Below are 19,196 nucleotides of genomic sequence, written 5' to 3' on the forward strand. Positions count from 1 at the left end.
CTTGCCTTTTATGATATATATATATATATATTGTATCGTTGCTTTGTGGTTGCAAGATTTGCAGGTACCAAACACTAACTCCACCTGGCTCCACAAGTCTGAGCATGTCTTTAAATCCCAATGGTATGTGGTCCGGAGATGACATGAGTTCCCTTCACATACTCTAGGTCTAAGTTGTTACTTTGAGTTGTCAGTGTCTTGGTGTAATTTGCCATGTCAGTTAGTGAGTTGTGGCTTTGTGAGTATGCTAGTTATTGTTGATTTATTTAAATTAATTGATGCGTGATTTTATATGGTTGGTTTAATATAGTTTTATTTGAGTATTTAATTATGTGTGATTTAATGTTCTTTTATTTATTATTGATTTATTGGCATTTTGATTATTTGGAAGTATTATTTATTTATTGTTCATTTGGAATTTATTAATTAAATAATTATTTATTTATTGTTGAATAATAGCTTATTTTATATTTATTGTTATTTATTTATTATTTTTTTGAGATTTAATATTGAATAATATTTTGATAAGGTTATTTAAATTATTTTATAGTCTTGGGTTATTTATTAATTACCCATTTGATTTATTTTATTATAGCCTATGGTTATTATTTATTATGTGGGTGTAGAAAAGCATTTTATCTTATCTCTTTTATTTTCTCACTTATAATGAGTACATATGATTTTTATATTATCCCTACCTACCCTTTATTCTCATTGGACAAAATTAAAATGGTAAATATAAACATAACCTAACTTGGGGTAGGTAGATTATATTGTATTTTAGAATATTTTGATTGGCAAGGGTTTTGGTTTTGAATTTCTTTTATTCGATAGCCTAGGCTTGTTGTCAGGTTACCATTCTTGAAGCTTCTCTGCAACTTTGGATTTTGTTGAGCTTGGATTTTGCTTGGGAGCTTGCTAGATTTCTTGTGGGCAGGTTAACTCGCAATGTTGGTTCCCACTTTTTCGTACATCTTGATTTTTGTTGAAACCATACATTTTTTAGAAAATATAACGATTTAAGATTTAAGAGGTCCCATTTGAAGTAATTAATTGAAGAGAGTTAGATCAAAAGCTCTTAGATCAAAATTTCTTGGATATAACCTCTCTACTTCTAAATCATATTTGGAATGGAGTCTCCTTTGCATCTATCAAATGCTAATAAAAAAAACAATTTTACATTAGCTTTTGGGGGGTCGAATGAATTCATTTAGAAGTTTTGTTTTTTAAGTTTTTAGCCTTTATTATAAGCTTTCCAAATAGTATAATTTTTAATATATTTAATTTCATTAATATTTTTTATTTTATTTCTTATGAATGTAGGTTTTCACCGAACATGAACTTTTTTGTTCAATTCTTATGGAAAAATAGTAAAGATCACCCAAAAAATCATGAAAAATATTTACGCACTAGGTATTGAAGTCCTCTCTCCAATAAAATAAAATAAAATTGATTTTCGTTACATATACAAGAAGTTATGTAATATAAAATGGACATATGTCAAAATTACAGTTAACTCGACTTAAAATCTTAATAAAATATGAAATATTGAAGATAATGTTACAAAACCAATTGAAAACACTAGATATGGATGTTACAAAACCAAAGTCAAAAGAATCGCATTCATATCTATTATAGAAAAAAAATTATGCTATACAGAGTGAGTATCACTCTTTAAAAATGTGGTTTTTTGAAAAAAAACTAGTTTTTGAGGGAGATAGAAAAATGGAAGCAAATTGATTCCAAAAATTATAAAAAAAATATTTTTAGAATCTATATACAAAATGACACAATTTAGAAGTTCACATCATCTACAAATTTCTTACAATTTAGGAGTAATAGGTGTCTAAATCTGAAGTTTTTTCTTAAAAAGAATATTGTAGTGTCAAAGCTGGCAAAAAAGTGTAACACACTATTGTGGGTTCACCCGGGCGCTTCATCAGATTCTTGTTGACATTACTTCTATTTACAGGTTGCAGAATTTCTACTTTTGTGTTTTAAATTCTCATTTTCAGTGTATTCTTCATGTCTGCAAAAATGGTTGTATGTGGGTATTTTGGGAGAAATAATATTTGTATAGTTAAAACTATAGTTATGGAGAAATATTTATTTATATAGATTGTAGTACAAGGTTAAACTTTAGGAATGGGCAAAATAATTTATTGCCATTAGCTGAGAGTTTTGTCATGAGCGCATGACTCTGTGCATTTTGGTATCTTCTTGTGAGATGAAATCTTGTCTCTTATCTGTGAATGATGTTGTTTTTGGCATTTCATTGAGAGTCTGGTTGTTTTAGAAGAGTTTTGGGAATTGTTGATGTAGTTCCATGAGTTTCTTTGACTGGCATTTCCATGGAGGAGTGGCTTCAATTATTTTCCCTTGTTTCTTGTCATGTTTGATTCTATCGGCTTTTGGTCTCTCTGAATTTTGTATTGATTGGAGAATGTGTTTCAGATTTGGATGGAGTTGTTTTATAAGTGTTTTTTATGTTTGTCTATGTCAGAACTCTTATGACTTGATTTGTGTTTTATCCTTTATCTGTATATGTATTTTCAATCCAATTATTGCATATATCATGTCTTGTCTGGGCGACATTTATCAATTTGGTTTTATGCCTTAGCTATTTTTCCTTGATTTTTAATTTGGATTCAAATTTCTGGCTTTATCTGTCAATTTTTACTTCTGATTCAAATGTTCTAAATATTTAATCATATGCACCATCTATTTTATCATATGCACCACTGAAATAACCATATGCACCAATTTATTATTTAAATATGCTATTATGTTTGGTATATGCACTAAAACATTGATCAGATGTGCTTCAAGAATGATCAAAAGTGCTTTAGAACTGATCAGATGCGCCTTAGGGTTTGTCATATGTGCCATTCTGATTGTCAGATGAGCTAATCTATGGTTTAGGTGTATTTTTTTAGTTTGATGGTTAGTTCCAGATTTTTTGAGTATGATCTTATACCATAGGTACTTTTGGATGTTTGATAATGTTTTTCAAATTCTGTGTTTGTCAAATTGATGATTATTTGATGGATTTTGCTTCTATATAGTGTTGTGAATCACTTTTATGGTTGTGTGCCCTCTATCATGTTGAGAAGCCATGATAAAGAAGGTTGGTTTAATGCCCTTTGATCAGCAATTTCATGTGCCTTTTTGTTGGTATTTTATTAATTTGTTGAGCAAGATTGATTACTTTATTTGACTTGATGCATTTCTATGATATGAGGCTCCTTGATGTTATTTGGCATTATGATTATTGGATGTCCATGTATGCGTATGGTTGCATGATGTTGATTATCATTTCAAATTTACTTGTTGATTATGAGCCTCTTATTGTATTTATGATTTGGGAACATGTTAGGGGGAGTAGGCTTTGTTGTGATGATCACGATCATGAGAGATAGGGTTGCATGAGGATCCTTGTAAGGATACATGAAGTCTAGATTACCAGGGCATATTGGAAGTTTACCATGATTTGTAAATAAGTGATAACATTAATAATGAATTAATGAGATGGGTAAATAATTAACTAATCAAGATAATAAATAGTTGAGCCCCCTGACTTGATCGTAGGGAGGATGTTTTAGGATAAGCTTGGGAAGACCATTGCGATAGCAATTCAATCTCCCTTGGTCTCTCATAGGTTGAGATGGCTCCACATATCCATCAGACTTGTGCCTTATGTATAGTGTTTGTTATAGGATGGCATGTGATGACACTCCTCTCCTACATGTGTTTTTCCCTTATTGGATTACATTTATATCTTGTTGACTTGTATGCCTTTGGGAGTTTCTTATTGTGATTGCTTGTGGTTGGTCCTTTCTTGAGAGTCCTTGTATTGTTTAGTCTCCTTGGTTGTTAGGTTCCAACTTAGGTCTAGAGTGTGTGTTGCGACCTTATATCATCTCCTATCATGGGGGGGTGGTTCCTTTGGTTCCACATGGTCGGGTGGTTGGTATATTCTCTTGGATTCTTCAGTAGGTATGGATGTTTCTTGTAGCAGATTTATATAATTTATTAAGAAGAGTCATGCTCATGATGTATTATTCATATGATTGTAAATGTAATTGTATTGTAGTTGATACCTTAGGATTATGACTTGATTTGTAATAATGAGACTATGAGATGTATGGTGATGATCTTGTATAATGAAAGTAAATGGCTTCATGAAAATGTCATCTTTGTAATAGATTTAAATTTGAAAAGGAATTGATTTAGGTTATTATTTGTATTAAGTTTAGATTCCATTGTTCCCATTTAGGATGTGGATTAATATATGAAAGAACCTTAAGAGAATGGAATGTTGAATATGTAGGAATTGTGGTTGTTAAAGGAAATGATCATGTTAGGAATTTAGATGCATGAGTGGTGTGGATAAGATGATTATGTTTATGCAATAGTTATTGCATTATCTCTTGGATGGATAAAGATCATGTAGTTAGGATATGGGTAAGGGTGTAGGCACTTTTGGATTTGGTTATAAAATGAACTCAAGAAAGAGAGACTAGACTTGCATTGAAAGAGTTGGCATGTCATGTTAGTTAGATGATAGAGTATATTGCATATCGTAATAGAAGGAAATATATAAGTTGCATTGATTACGATTAAGGATTAATTGATAATAAGTGTGGTAATCTAATTAATAGAATGTTTTTGCTTATGTTAGTTGTAATAAGTAATGATGTTAAGGTACCCTAGAGAGATAGTAGTAATGATGATGATGCTATTCCTCTTGCGTAATTAGTTAAGGTGTTTATAATTCATGTTCATAATGATTAAGGTTAATGGATGTAATTATAGATGATGTTATGTGTTGCATTAGTTGATATAAATTTTTTTATCTCCATTTAGTATGTTAGTTGCTTAGTTTCTCTAGGGTATTTTGACAGACATTACATATGAAGATCTAGGGAAGTTTGATGCTAGAAGTGATGAAGGAATCTTTCATGGTTATTCTACTAAGAGTAAGGTCTACCGGTATTATAACAAGAGATTGAGAAAGATAGTTGAAAGTACTAATGTGAAGGTTGAAGAAGGAAATGAGTATCATCTTAGATGCTCCGGATATGATTCTGATGATCAGATTGTTAGTGCAGATAGAGGAAAGTAAGTACAAACCCAAAACCAAGTTCAGATTGCTCCAAAAAATTGTGAGAATGAAGGAGAAGCTAGTGCAGAAGAAAGAGTTCAAGAGTCTGAAAATCATGAAATCCTAAGACTCCCAGGCATGTAAGGTTAAATCACTCAGAGAATCAAATCATAGGTGATAAAAATAGAGGTGTGATGACTAGGAGAAGAATTGTTGAAGAGTATTACTTGATTTCTAAGATTGAACCTAAAGATGTTGATGAAGCTTGCAAAGATGAAAATTGGGTTAAAGCAATGGAAGAAGAGTTGAATCAGATTGAAAAGAATAATACATGGATTCTTGTTCCCATACCTAAGGATAAGAATGTAATTGGAACTAAATGGGTGTTTCAGAATAAATTGAATGAACAAGGTGAACTTGTTAGAAATAGAGTAAGACTTGTTTGTAAGGGTTCTTCTCAGATTGAAGGTATTGACTTTGAGGATACTTTTTCTCTGATAGCTATAATTAAAGTTGTTAGATTATTTCTTTCTTATGCTACTTCCAAAGATTTCAAAGCATATCAGATGGATGTCAAGTCAGCTTTCTTAATGGTGAGCTAGAAGAAGTCTACATTAAGCAACTGAATGGTTTTCAGTTGACAGATCATAAAGATATGGTTTGTAGGTTGAAGAAAGTATTGTATGGATTGAAGCAATCTCCAAGGCCTGATGCTAGATTAGATAAGTATTTAATGAAGCTTGAATTCAATAAAGGTATTGCTGATAGTAATTTATACTTCAAAATTGATAATGCTAACATCTTAATTGTTGAAGTTTTTGTTGATTATATTATTTTTGGTGGAAATGATGGTTTGTGCAAGAAGTTTGTTGATGATATGCAAAATGAGTTTGAGATGTCTATGATTGGTGAGATGAAATTATTTTTAATATTCCAAATTACTCAGTTGGATAAAGGTATTTTTATATCTCAATCAAGTATGTGAAGTAATTGTTGAAGAAGTTTTGTTTGGATGATGCAAAGCCTGTTGGTACACCTATGGTGACCGAATGTAAGTTAACAAAGGATGATGATTCTCCGAAGGCAAATCAGCCTAGATACAAATCTATGATTGGTGGTTTGTTGTATTTGACTCAAACTAGACCTGATATTATGAATGTTGTATTTCTTGTTGCTAGATTTCAAGTTGATCCTAAGGAATCTCATGTTGTTGCTGTGAAAAGAGTTTTAAAATTTTTGAAAGGGACAATTGATTTTGGTTTGTGGTATCTTAGAGATCATGATTTTAGTTTGATTTCTTTTAGAGATGTTGATTGGGCAGGTGATATCGATGACAAGAAGAGTACTAGTGGTGGTGCATTTTTCTTGGGTGAGAGATTGGTTTCATGGATGAGTAACAAGCAAAATGCTATATCTTTGTCTACTATAGAATCTAAATACATTCTTGTTGCTAGCACTTGTGCTTAGGTGATTTGGGTGAAGCAGATGTTGAATGATATCAGACTTACTTTTGATGAGCCTACTACTATATACTATGACAATTAAAGTGCCATCAATATTTCTAAGAATACGGTGGTGCATTCAAAGACCAAGCATATATCAATCAAGTTTCATTTCTTGAGAGAGAAGGTGAATGAGAAGGAAGTCAGACTGGAGTATGTATCTACAAAGGAATAGATTGCATATATATTCATGAAGCCTTTGCTTAAAGATACATTTGAGTATCTCAGAGAGAAGCTAGGGGTGATTGCCCCTCCTAATGAGAACTAAGATCCATGGAGTTGCATCAATCAAGTGGACTTCACAAAGATATCTTGTGATCCAGATTGATGAGTGAGGCTACTACTCAAGGGGATTAGTCAGTATGTTGTTCAGTTGTTAAGATTTGTGTGTGTATCTAAGGGGGAGAGAATCAAAAAATTTGTTGTATATTCCTTTTTCATTGATGTAAAAGGGGGAGAGAAGCATGTGAAAAACCTTATGGGGGAGAAGTTCATTAGAAAAACTTCTCTATCCTGTGCTGATCTTAGGGGGAGATTTTCTGAGTTATGGGAGATTGTTGGTTGTTGATTTCTTTCTTTGCACTGATTTTTTTTCACATTTATGTGTTGCCATCAATGCCAAAGGAGGATATTGATGGATATTGTTGAGAATTTTGCTGGAATGATGTGTTGTCATTGATGTCAACATATTCTTCTATGTATTCCAGTGTTGCAATCATATTAGATGAGTTGGTTTGGCTAGTGTGTTTTTGTTGAGCTATTGTGGTTTAATTGCTTTAAAGATAATTATATGTAGTTGATTCAACAAAAGTTTCAAAGGTTCTCATGGTGATTTGATCATGTTGTGTGATCCTTTATTGAGGTTTTTCTTCAATTGTTCATGTTATTCGATATTTTGGTTTGTGCTTTGTATTGCTCCAGAATTTCTATATCTTGGTTTACGGATTTGGAAAATTATTTGGGATGTTCATATGTTCCCTTAATTCAAATGGTTCATGATTTAGAAGTCCACAATTCAATCTTTCAGTTTGACAGTCAGTTTGGTTTGTGTTCTTGAGTTTTGGTATAATAATGATAGATATTCTAGTAAGTGGCAATGTTACGGTTATTTTTAATGTGATTCACATTGCTTGTGGATGTTTCTAGATTGGTTCCTATCCATTTTGATAGTCCACATGGATCTTTGTGCACATTTTTTATCATTTTCTTGATCTGGTGGTGTTCTTCATGTTATGAAACATTCATAATGATTGTAGCATGTTGCGGATGTTCAAGGCATAATTGTTGGAGGTGTTGGGTGTTTGCGATATTGATTTGGGTCAAGACTATGTCTTAGCCAACATTGTTTTGGTCTGCATGTATGGTTGTAACATGTGAGGTTATTATTTTGTAATTTGTGTTGAGGGTTTGGCTGACCTTGAAATGTAGGTTGATGATTTTTATAGATATATGTAATATTCATTTGTGAGATGTGTTTGTGTTGTATCTGTGTGTGCGAACATTGAAATAATATTTTTGTAACAAAGGAGAATTGTGAAAGAGTGTGAAAAAGTGTGAAGAAGTGTGAAGAGCAGAGTTTGAGTATATGTTCTTAACCATAACTATAACCAGGCATTAGGAGATGTTATTTTTATAGTTCATGTAATCTAGATTGTTGTCTAAATATTGTAAAGCAATGATCCTTCCCTAGGGTTGTAGCCCTTCTTGTATTTGAGCAATGATCTCTAGGCAGTGTGGATTCCCCATTGTAATATTTAAATTTACTCCTAACAGGATATTATCTCATTGTGGGTAGGTTCCCACAGTGGTTTTTCCCTTAATCGGGTTTTCCAAATTAAAAAAAATTGGTGTTATGTGTGTTATTGATGTGTTATTGATTTATTCTTTTGCCGTTCATTAACAGATCTGAATTTAAGTTTGAATTGTGTTGAGTTTGAGAGAAAACTAATTCACACCCCCCCCCTCTCAGTTTGCTGCATCGTTGCCAAAAACTTCAGTATATTCAAAGGCCATTGAATAATTTCTAGGCCATTTTGATAGACACCCTTACTGTCAGAGAATAGTAACAACTAACTTCGATAAACCAAAACCAAACTGCCACAACCAATCACCAAAATATCAAACTCATCTACAAAACCAAACATAAGACAAAACAAGAACACATCTAAACTAGAATCCATCCAAAGAACCAAGTTTGCGTTGAATATCTTGAACAACTGAGGGGGGGGTGAATCGGTTCTTAATTAAAAATATTTTACTTTTCCCACAAAAATAGATCTTGTAAACTAATCTTAGATTACTTAACTATAAATAGATATGATGTAGAAAACCCAAGAAGGGAAAAACCATGGAGAATGCTAGTTCTCAATATGAAAACACCTATTAGGGTGACACTGGTTAAGGTGATTTTTACAAAGGTGGTTCACTGCCAAAATACTCACTATAGGTGGGCTCACTACCCAGCCAAAACTGCTAGAATAAAAAAGATGGCTCACTACCCAGAAGAAGAAGAAAGAAAAAGAAAGAATCCACCACTGAGGCACAAGTGCCACACAACTGCAATTCAAAAGAAACCTTATGCTCACTGCAACGTGTACCAAGTAGCATCAGCACATTGCCACACTGCTCATGCACAACTTCACATAAATCAATAGGAGATAGATCTTTTCAATCTAATATCTTTTATATATTGTTCATTTATATTGGTCTCTAAAAGAGAATTTTCCAAGTTATTCAAAGAGATGATGAAACAAAATTGTAAACAGGTCTTCACTAAACACTCTAGCAATGGAAAGGAATAAGAAATGGACCAAACCATAATTCATTACATTGATAAAAAATAACACATTATCCAAATGCCACAATCATCGACTCAAAAGGTAGAGCTAACAAGGTCAACCAAACCTAGAATGGACATATTTGTAGTCACAACTCTAGAGGACACCATCACGTGTTGAATCAGAATAACAAAGATAAATATGTTAACAGTTTCAATCTAAAATATCATCATCAAAACTGAAAATGTGGAGAGATACGGAGCACTGCAAACACTACCAAACAACATCATCATCACTGCAAACACATTTGGAGCACAACATCTGAACCACTAAATCAAGAGAATTACATCTTAAAGCAACATCAAAAAATATGCTAGGGCTTCATGATTACTGCTGCAACATATCATCAAAAAACAAATCACAGAAACATAAAATCAGTATGTTGACATCAATGAAAACCATACTAACATACCAACTACCTCACATTTGCAACAATTTGACATCAATGACAACCATACAAATTCATATTTCCAACATTCTCCCCCTTTGTCATTGATGGCAACACTTGAGTATGACAAATCAGTTCTCCCCCTATCAACAAGTTCTCTCCCCCTTTGACATCAAAAATAAAGTGAAAAACACAATATACTTATCATCCAACAAATACTCCATTGCTCCCCCTAAGAGCAACAACATTATCAATCTAGGAGATAAAATATAAGCTTTGAATCTCTCTCTAGAAAGATGCACCACTACTATGCATCTATTTTGAAAAAGGGGGGACAACAACCCCTAACTTATACCTAAGATACTCAAAAGTACCCTTTGCTAATGCCTTAGTGAAAATGTCTACAACCTGTTATTTTGTAGAAATGTACTCCAATTATATTTCCTTTTATGTAACCTTCTCCCTTAATAAATTATATTGGATTGAGATATTCTTAGTTCTTGAATGCATTACTAGATTATTTGAAATGTTTCTAGTATTGGTATTATCACACGGAACAAGAATAGCTTCATCATTTACCACTTTGATATTTAAGAGTCTATTTGATCCACATAACCTGAGTACAACAAGATGTTGTTGCAATGTATTATGATTCTACAGAAGATAGAGATATTGAATCCAGCTTCTTACTTAAACAAGAAACCAACCTGTCTCCCAATAAAAATGCACCACCACTAGTACTTTTCTTTTCATCAATACTTCTAGCCCAATCAATATTTATGTATTATTTCAGCATGAAACCTCCATTCTTCTTATACCAAAGATATGGAGTCCCTTTCAAATACCTTAAAATATTCTTTACAGGGTGCTCATGTGACTACCTTGAATGAGCCTAAAATATTGCAACTAAATAGAAAACATTCATGATATATGATCCACAGGCAGTCAAACATAACATTCCTCCAATCATATATCTATACTTGTTATGATCAAATTTTGGAGATACATCATCGTTACTCAATTTACTTCCAATGGTTAAAGGGGTAGCAATCAGTTTACAATTATCCATTTCAAACTTCTTTAGCATCTCTTTGACATATTTAGCTTGAGAAATAAAAATTCCATTTTGTAACTGAGTAACTTGTAGACCAAGAAAGAATGGCAACTCACCAGTCATTGACATTTTAAATTCCTTCTATATCTCTCCTACAAAATCTTTAGATAGACCATCACCTCCTCCAAAGATAATATTATCAACATAGACAACAACAATCAATAGTCGTTACCTTCAACCTTTAAAAAAATATTGATGTCAGCAGTACCTTTCCTTAAATTTTATTGTAACCAATATCTATCAAACATAGCATACTGAGATCTAGGTGCTTGTTTAAGTCCATACAACACCCTTTTTAATCTACAAACCATATCTAGATCTTCTGATTATTCGATATATACTTCTTCCTCAAGTTCTCCATTTAAAAAAAAGTTGTCTAAATATCCATTTGATATACCTTAAAATTACTATAAGCACAAAAAGAAAGGAATATTATTATAACTTCCATCTTAGCTACTATAGCAAAATTTTCCTCAAAATCAATACCTTCAACTTGTGAATAACCTTTACATACCAATCTCACTTTGTTCCTAGTGACCTGTTCTTGTTTATTTAGTTTGTTCTAGAACACCCACTTAATTCCTATCACATTTTTGTCCACTAGTCTAGGTACTAATTCCCATGTCTGATTCTCCTATATTTTATTTAGTTCTTCTTTCATTTCTTTTACCCAACTCTCTTATTTTCTCACTTCCTCATATGATTTAGGATCCACCAATGAAAGAAAATAGTAGTTTTCTTGCTCATTTGTTTCCACAACTCTTCTTCTTATATGAACTACTTTTTTATCTCTAATTATCTGATCTTCTAAATGATTCTTTTGTACATATTTTGTTCGGGTTTTCGTAACTTGCCTAGGTTCTTCTTCTTCTTATTCATCTTCATTTGTCTCTTTCTCTCTATTTTCTTCTAGATCTATCTTTTCTTCTATAGGAACTGAGATAATCTCAAAATAAGTCTCTTGTATGGGTTTAGGGAAAACCTAATCCCATTCTTCACATACTTTCACATTTGTGCTTTCTACTATCATGTTTAGTATTTTGTTGTAACATCGGTAAGCCTTTTTGTTTGTATCATATCCCAAAAACATTCCTTCATCTGCTCTAGTATCAAACTTTCCAAGATCATCTTCATCTCTTCTTATGTAGCACTTAGTTGTAAAGATTCTAAAATATTTCATAGAAGGATTGTACAGCTCATAAGGTGTCTTACTATGATTTACTCTTATATGTACCATGTTAAGAATGCAAATAGCAATATGCATAGCTTCTTTCCAATACACATTAGTCAAGATAGGATCCTTCAACATAGTTATAGACATCTCAATAATAGTCCTATTCTGCCTTTCTATAGCTCCATTCTGTTGAGGGGTTCTTGGGGCTAAAAAATGTCTTCTACTTATTTTTCACAAAAATCATCAAATTAAATTGAAGTAAACTCTCCTCCTCTATCAAATCTCAATCACTTGATCTTAGTATCTACCTAATTTTTAACCATTGACTTGAACAATTTAAATATTTTAAAATCTTTAGATTTCTCTTTCAATAATGTAATCCATGCCATCCTAGAGTAATCATCAATAAGTAATATAAAATAACTTTCACCATTGATTCCTCTTGTCCTTGTATGCCCAAAATGATATGTGTGAATCAGCTCCAAGTGTTTTGAAGCAAAATATTCCTATCTCTTGAATCTCCTCTTTGTCTACTTTCCTAGTTGACACTCCCTACACATAGTATCAATATGTTTGATAATACTTGGTAAATTTGTCACAACTTTTGTATTACTAAACTTTATCATGTTATCAAAATTGACATGTCCCATCCTCTTATTTCATAATCAACATTCACAACTTTATGTCAGAAAACACATACTTCTACTCTTGTTCTTTATGTAGTAAACATTTCCACTTATCCTAATACCTTCTACTACTATTCTTCCATTTTTTCCTTTTCTAATTACACATCCAATCTTACTAAATAAAACAACATAACCTTTATTGTACATCTGAATAACACTCAATAAATTGTGTCTCAAACCTTGAATATAATAAATATCATCAATTTTATGTTTACCATCAATTAAAATACTTCATATTCTATAAATAGGTACAACTTCTTCTCCTACAAATTATACTAATACTAATCCTCCATCATACTTCTTGAGATTAATGAACTTATCTTTATCACCAATCATGTGATTTGAACATCTAGAGTCGATGACACAAGCTCTTGGTTCCACTATAGCATGCGGTCTATTCTTCTCTCTTGATGACTTCTTGTTATTTTTCTTTCCTTCTGGTCTTTTGAACTTATCCCTATTCTTCTCCTCTATAGCCAAGAATATAGATTTTTCATTCAAGTCATGACTATATTCATCCTTAGATGAATGTGTCTCCATAGAACATAGGCTCCTTTTTCCTTTATCTCTATCATTTGTCCTTTTCTTAAAGTCATGTCTTCTATATCTACTTTTCTTTTCATCATCATCAAATCTTTTGTAATCCTCCTTAAACATACTTTAGAAGCATAATGACCAATTCTAGCACATATAAAGAATTTCAGGGGTAATATACCTTTGTACTTTCCAATTGTTCTCTTCAGTCTTCTTACAAAGTTTGCTTTAATCTCATCCAAGTTCACACTTTCTTCTGATTCATCTTTTGCTATCTTTGAAAAATTAAATTTGGCCTCTTTCTTTTCTCTTTTAATTTCTTTCATCTCTCCAATTTCATAGGTAGATAATATTCTAATGAGTTAACCAATTGAATAATTATTCAAATCATGGCATTTTTCAATTGCACACTTCTTAGGTTTGTAGGGTTTAGTCAATGCCAACATGATCTTTCTTATGACATCACCTTCTTTTAATGTTTGACTCACCTTTAATAGCTTCTATAATATCATTCACTCTATGTATGTAGTTCTCAACACCTTCATCATCATCCATCCTTAAACACTTGTATTTCTATTTCAGATTCATTAACCCGACTTTCTTTGTCTTGGGATCACCCTCATATGAATAACATAATTTGTTATAGATTTCTTTAGCTTCCTTCAATCCCTTAACCTTACCAAATACTAAATCACTCAAGTCACTGAATATTATTGTCCTAGATTTTGCACTAGTATCATGTATCAGAGCCAAGGTTTGCAAACATTGAAATCTCTGATGTAACTTGTGCCCATAGTTTAGTGTGCGGTATATAGTCTTTTCATTGTATGTTTTTCCCTCTAATGTATGCTTGTGATTAGCTCTTGGGATCTTGAAGATCTTAGAAGTTTCGTGCTCTGTTTCATTTTCTCACTCTTTCTGAAAACCCTAAATGAGTGTAACATGTGTATTCAGTTCTTGCTCTTCCTGATTGGTGATTAGTGTTTTTTATGTGATTATATGTCCATTGTTTTATTGTAATATTTTTAGGTCTACAATTACTCTTATTTTTAGAGATAATTGGATGTACCTTATAAACTGATAGTATACTCTTTAGACTAGCTTATTAGGTAGGATAATGCAGCCTTAAGTCTGAAAGTATGACTTTGTGCTTGTGTTATACATGTAAATGGACTTAGTATCCTAATTATGAGAACATGTATAGAAGATGTTGAGTGTGTATTAATTGTGAATTAGATGTATTTCTTCCTTCCTCCTCTCTAGAAATTAAAATATCTATATCTTGTGTGCTTATGGATGAGTATGTCTTCTTGTTGTGAATGAATGTTGTGTTTTCATAAAACCCTTATGTGAACCTTGGAGAGGTTAGTGTGTACTTGAATGTTAGAAGATATCTTGGATGTGTAAAGGATCACGTTATAGTGGAATAAGAGGGATTTGGATGTGTTTTCAATAAAGATGTCATTGTGTGTTTTATATGACCAACTTGAATAATGACTTGTAAGAACAATATAATAATGTAATTGCAGTTGTCATATCAAATTGATTTGGCATAAATAGGACGTGTAAATGAAGAATGTGTTTGGTGTGCCTATATAACCCTATATTAGTTAATTGGTAATTTCATTTTCAGTATTTTCCTCATATTTCGACATTCAATGAATGGTCATAGTTAATGATGTATTTTTATCAATTAAGAGTAGTGAGTGGTTTCGCTATAAGGTTAGCATGTAAGGAAAGATTTTTTTTATTGATCTCATCTGAAAATTAGGACATTAGAGGCATATTTAATATAAGGAAATATCATGATAAGACAATTTGCATTCTATTATATTGGTAGTGAAATGAAAAATAGTACAATAAAGGTGTTAGGCATATAGGGAGAAATCTAACCATACTTGTGTGATCTTGTTGGTTTATGTGCATATGTGTGAATTGATTGACTATCGAAATTCTCTCCTTCTTTGTATCTAGTTTTTTTTTTTTGATTGGTAAGGGCCGAAGCCAATAAGGTGTACATACCCTACATTCCTTAGTACATTATGAGGCATGTACTAAGGAATGTTTGTTTCATTCTGTATTGAAAACCAAAGTGTTTTGTTTTGTCTATTAGTGCATCATGTCAAGTAAGTAATTAAATGGAATAATTTTTGCATATACTCTCTAGGTAGTCCATATGGTTTAGAAGTTTGATAGATCATGATGGGGAAAAAGTATTGATTAAGATAATCTTATCACCGCATGTATAATGTGTATGGAGAATAGGAAATTAATCTTTTATGATTCTGTTTTATTTTGAAAAATAAAATTCTTAGCTTTGCAAAAATTTTGTGTAATTTTAAAGAACTATAAGACTATAGTGTTTGGTCAGTGAAAATATAGAAATGATGTTACTTACTTACCTTATTGAATTTAGTTATTCTAGTAATATGGATAAATGATAATGTTGGGAAGGTGATATTTCTGATAGAGATTGTATGGTATTAAAGTAAAGTAGTTATTCTAATAGCCTTAGTGTATATTATTCATTCTCTAATGCACTCGAGACGTGTGATCTTGGGTGTTGTGTAGTGGTTACTCCCTATGGTGTGGCTAGAAATGGTCAGTTTGTTTCATGTTTTTATTGCGACGGTGTTTTGACTGTCTTTTGACTTGTGTTTTGTAGCTAAGGGGCTAGCATTTTCTTTTGAGATTTCTTATGAGAAAATGACCACTAAATTTTTTCTTCTTTTTTATTTTAATTTGGCACTTGTCATGTTTTTTATTTTGTTGATTTTCGAAATTGTCAGCATTTTTCTTACTTATCATTGTATTTAGCGGTCATCATTTTGGATGACTTTTTTTTGAGATTTCTGGTGGTCATTTTGAATGTTTGTATTAGCTAGCCCTGGCTATATGTTAAGTGTTATATCTAACATGTTCACTTTAACCTCTGATAGTGTGTTAAGGGAGAACACCACAGAGAGTGATTCTAGACATAATGAGGTAACTAAATAAATTTTGAGATTAGTTAAGGAAATAAGAGTATTTTTTTATGCAATTGGTTTGTAATATTTGAATCATAAGATGTAGTAGAAAGAAGTGAGGACTGGATCTAGTTAATTGTGTGATAAGCTTTAGATAAATATTAAGGATGTGCAAACTTATTGTTCGTCAAGTGTTTGAAAATCCTATATTTGTTCTAATTGAATTAAGTAGACACTAGTTGGTTGGATGTAGGTAATTATATTCATTTTTCTTTTGAATGAGGTTTTATCTTGCCTTAGGAGTGATGTTTTGGTGTTGTTATTGATGTGATTTTGCACCATGAACCTTTATTCATTCAATGTGTATGCATTATGTACCTTAGAGGTAGTGTGAAATATTAGTTACGACTGAATTTTAGAGTTTAATTTGAGAGTATGTTGTGGTTAACCTGGTAATGTCGGGAAGTGTGTATAATTAGGATGTTATACTAGATAGGTAAATATCATCTTTATGATGCTTATTGATGTAAAATAAATGTTTTCATGTTTGGATAGACTAAGTTATGATGCTTTGTATAATATGATAAGTATACTTTTGGATATGGATTTCTGTAGAAGATCTTTTCTTGTATGAATGCATGTTAGAATAGTGGTTCCTAGAAGTTGAATAAGGGTGTTAGTGTGTTTAACCTAAGTAATAAAAGATGATGCATCTTGTTGTAACTCTTTTAACTCATTGATATCCGTAATTGAGGAACATAAAAGGAAGATTGTTCAATGTTAACTAATTGATTTAGAAAAGGCAGGAAATGTTTATGTTAAGATAGATGACTTGGATGTTGATTTCTATACATTAGTATATTGATTTTGTGGGTTGCATTCCCCTTAAGTTAAGTTAATATTTTGAGTTATGATATGTGAGTGCTATGACTTTGTGACCTTGTTGTCTCATCTTGGCCTTGTGACTTCCAGGAGTAAATCGAACCCTTGGGGGGGGATGTAGTACCCCTACCCTAATAAGACCCTTTTTGACTCATTGACCATGGTTGACTTTTCAATGGCTTACATGGATGATTGTTTCATTATGATTGTGATGTGTTCTTCTAGTATGATGCTTTGGAGTGTGATTTGGTGAATATGATTATGCATTATTGCTTATTTAGGAGTAGATGTTGATTAGGCACTATTTCTTTGAATGAGTAGATGTTAACTATGCTTATGCATTGTATTTTATAAATGATAAAATAGTAAGTTTATTTATGTGTTACTAATGATGGACTAACACATTTACTTCACGTGTGAGTTGCTCTATGTATATATCATCATGTATGTGTGGAAAGTGTATGGGGTGAGAGGAGATCATTTCTCATCACTCACTTTGGTGAGACACAGAAAGTCACAATTATCCTTCACCGGTGTGTTTACTATGTTTGTATATATATGTATGCATGGTTCGGTGATGCAAGAATTTCAGGTGCAACGTACCAACTCCACCTGGCTACATAGGTCTGAGCGTACCTAATTAACCTGATGAAAGTGGAGGAGATGGTTTTAAGGCCCTAATGTTACCCCTACCCTCGCTTGATTGTGAGCATCGTTAGTCTTTTGTCAACCCTTTCAAATCGCCAAGTAGGTCATTATTCTAACGTTGGTATGTGGGTCATGTCTTTGTTTTGTTTAAGTTGAGTTTTGCGTGTTATGCGTTTTGTGACTTTATTTATTCTTTTAGTGATGTTTTATGTGAATCGCGTTTATGAGTTAAATAGGGATAAATTATTATGGGTACCTTTTTAGGGTTAAATTAATAAAGAAAGCATGCTAGGTTGATTGATTTAAATTATTGTTTAAAATTTATCATATAGTGGGTTTATTTTTATGCCTTGTGTTTTTATAAAAAGTCATTTTAACTTTTTTTTTCTTAAAAGGGGATTAATAGCATATTGACTTTGGTGTGTGAGAGGGAATTTTATTCAAATAAAAAAATGTAAATGTTTTAAAAAATTAGATTTTCAATTTTTATAAAAAGTGAATTTGTGCCCTGAAATAGATTTTTGGGTGAAATTGCTTTATAATTTGAAATTTTTTCAATAAGAGGGATTATTTTCTCATGCTGGAGAAATTTTTCCTCTCTACTGGTTATTGGGGTTTTAGTGTAAACTCTGGCATTTTTGGGAGGATTGGGATGGGTATTCCTCAAATTTCCTCTAGGAAAGCATTTGTAGGTTGGATGCTTGATTCTTTTGTTTTGTCCTTCTTTTTAAAATTTCTTGAGATTGTGTGATTGTTTTGTTTCTTCTTTTGTTTGTTGAAATAATTTGTTGTTGAGAATTCTCTTATAGTTGGATTTCAATCTAAATTTAGTGAAATTGGAAGAAGTTTGTTCCTTCCCTTTTTGGGTAAAATTGGTTCATGGGGTTTTGAAATTTCTCAATTTTCTATTTGGGAAGAAAAATTGGATTGTGAAATATCTTTAAAATTTTGGTATTTGAATCTTTGATTCAGACTGTTAGATAAATATTTTGAATTTTTTACCATTCAATTTGTTGACAAATTTTCATACCTTGTTTCTGGGCAAAGGATTGTTTTTTGTTTGCTGCTGGAAATTTCATTTTGTGATTTTGTTTTAAAAAAAATTAATTAAAAAAAATACCTCTAGGGATTACTTTAAGAAACCACCCCCTAGGAAACTGTGTAAAATCCTAGCGAATTAGACATTATTTTCGGGGGGGAATTTTCATATTGATGGTGAAAAAAAATTTCAAAATAGGGAAAAAAATTATTTTGTATTGGCGATTTTTTTCTAGGGTACAAAAATTCCATAAATTTCTGGTGAATAATACCTTGTTCTATGGGGAAAATATATATTGTAGGAGGCGAATAATTTTTGTTAA

Source organism: Cryptomeria japonica, chromosome 4 (assembly GCF_030272615.1).
Source record: "Cryptomeria japonica chromosome 4, Sugi_1.0, whole genome shotgun sequence".
NCBI classification, from domain to species: domain Eukaryota; kingdom Viridiplantae; phylum Streptophyta; class Pinopsida; order Cupressales; family Cupressaceae; genus Cryptomeria; species Cryptomeria japonica.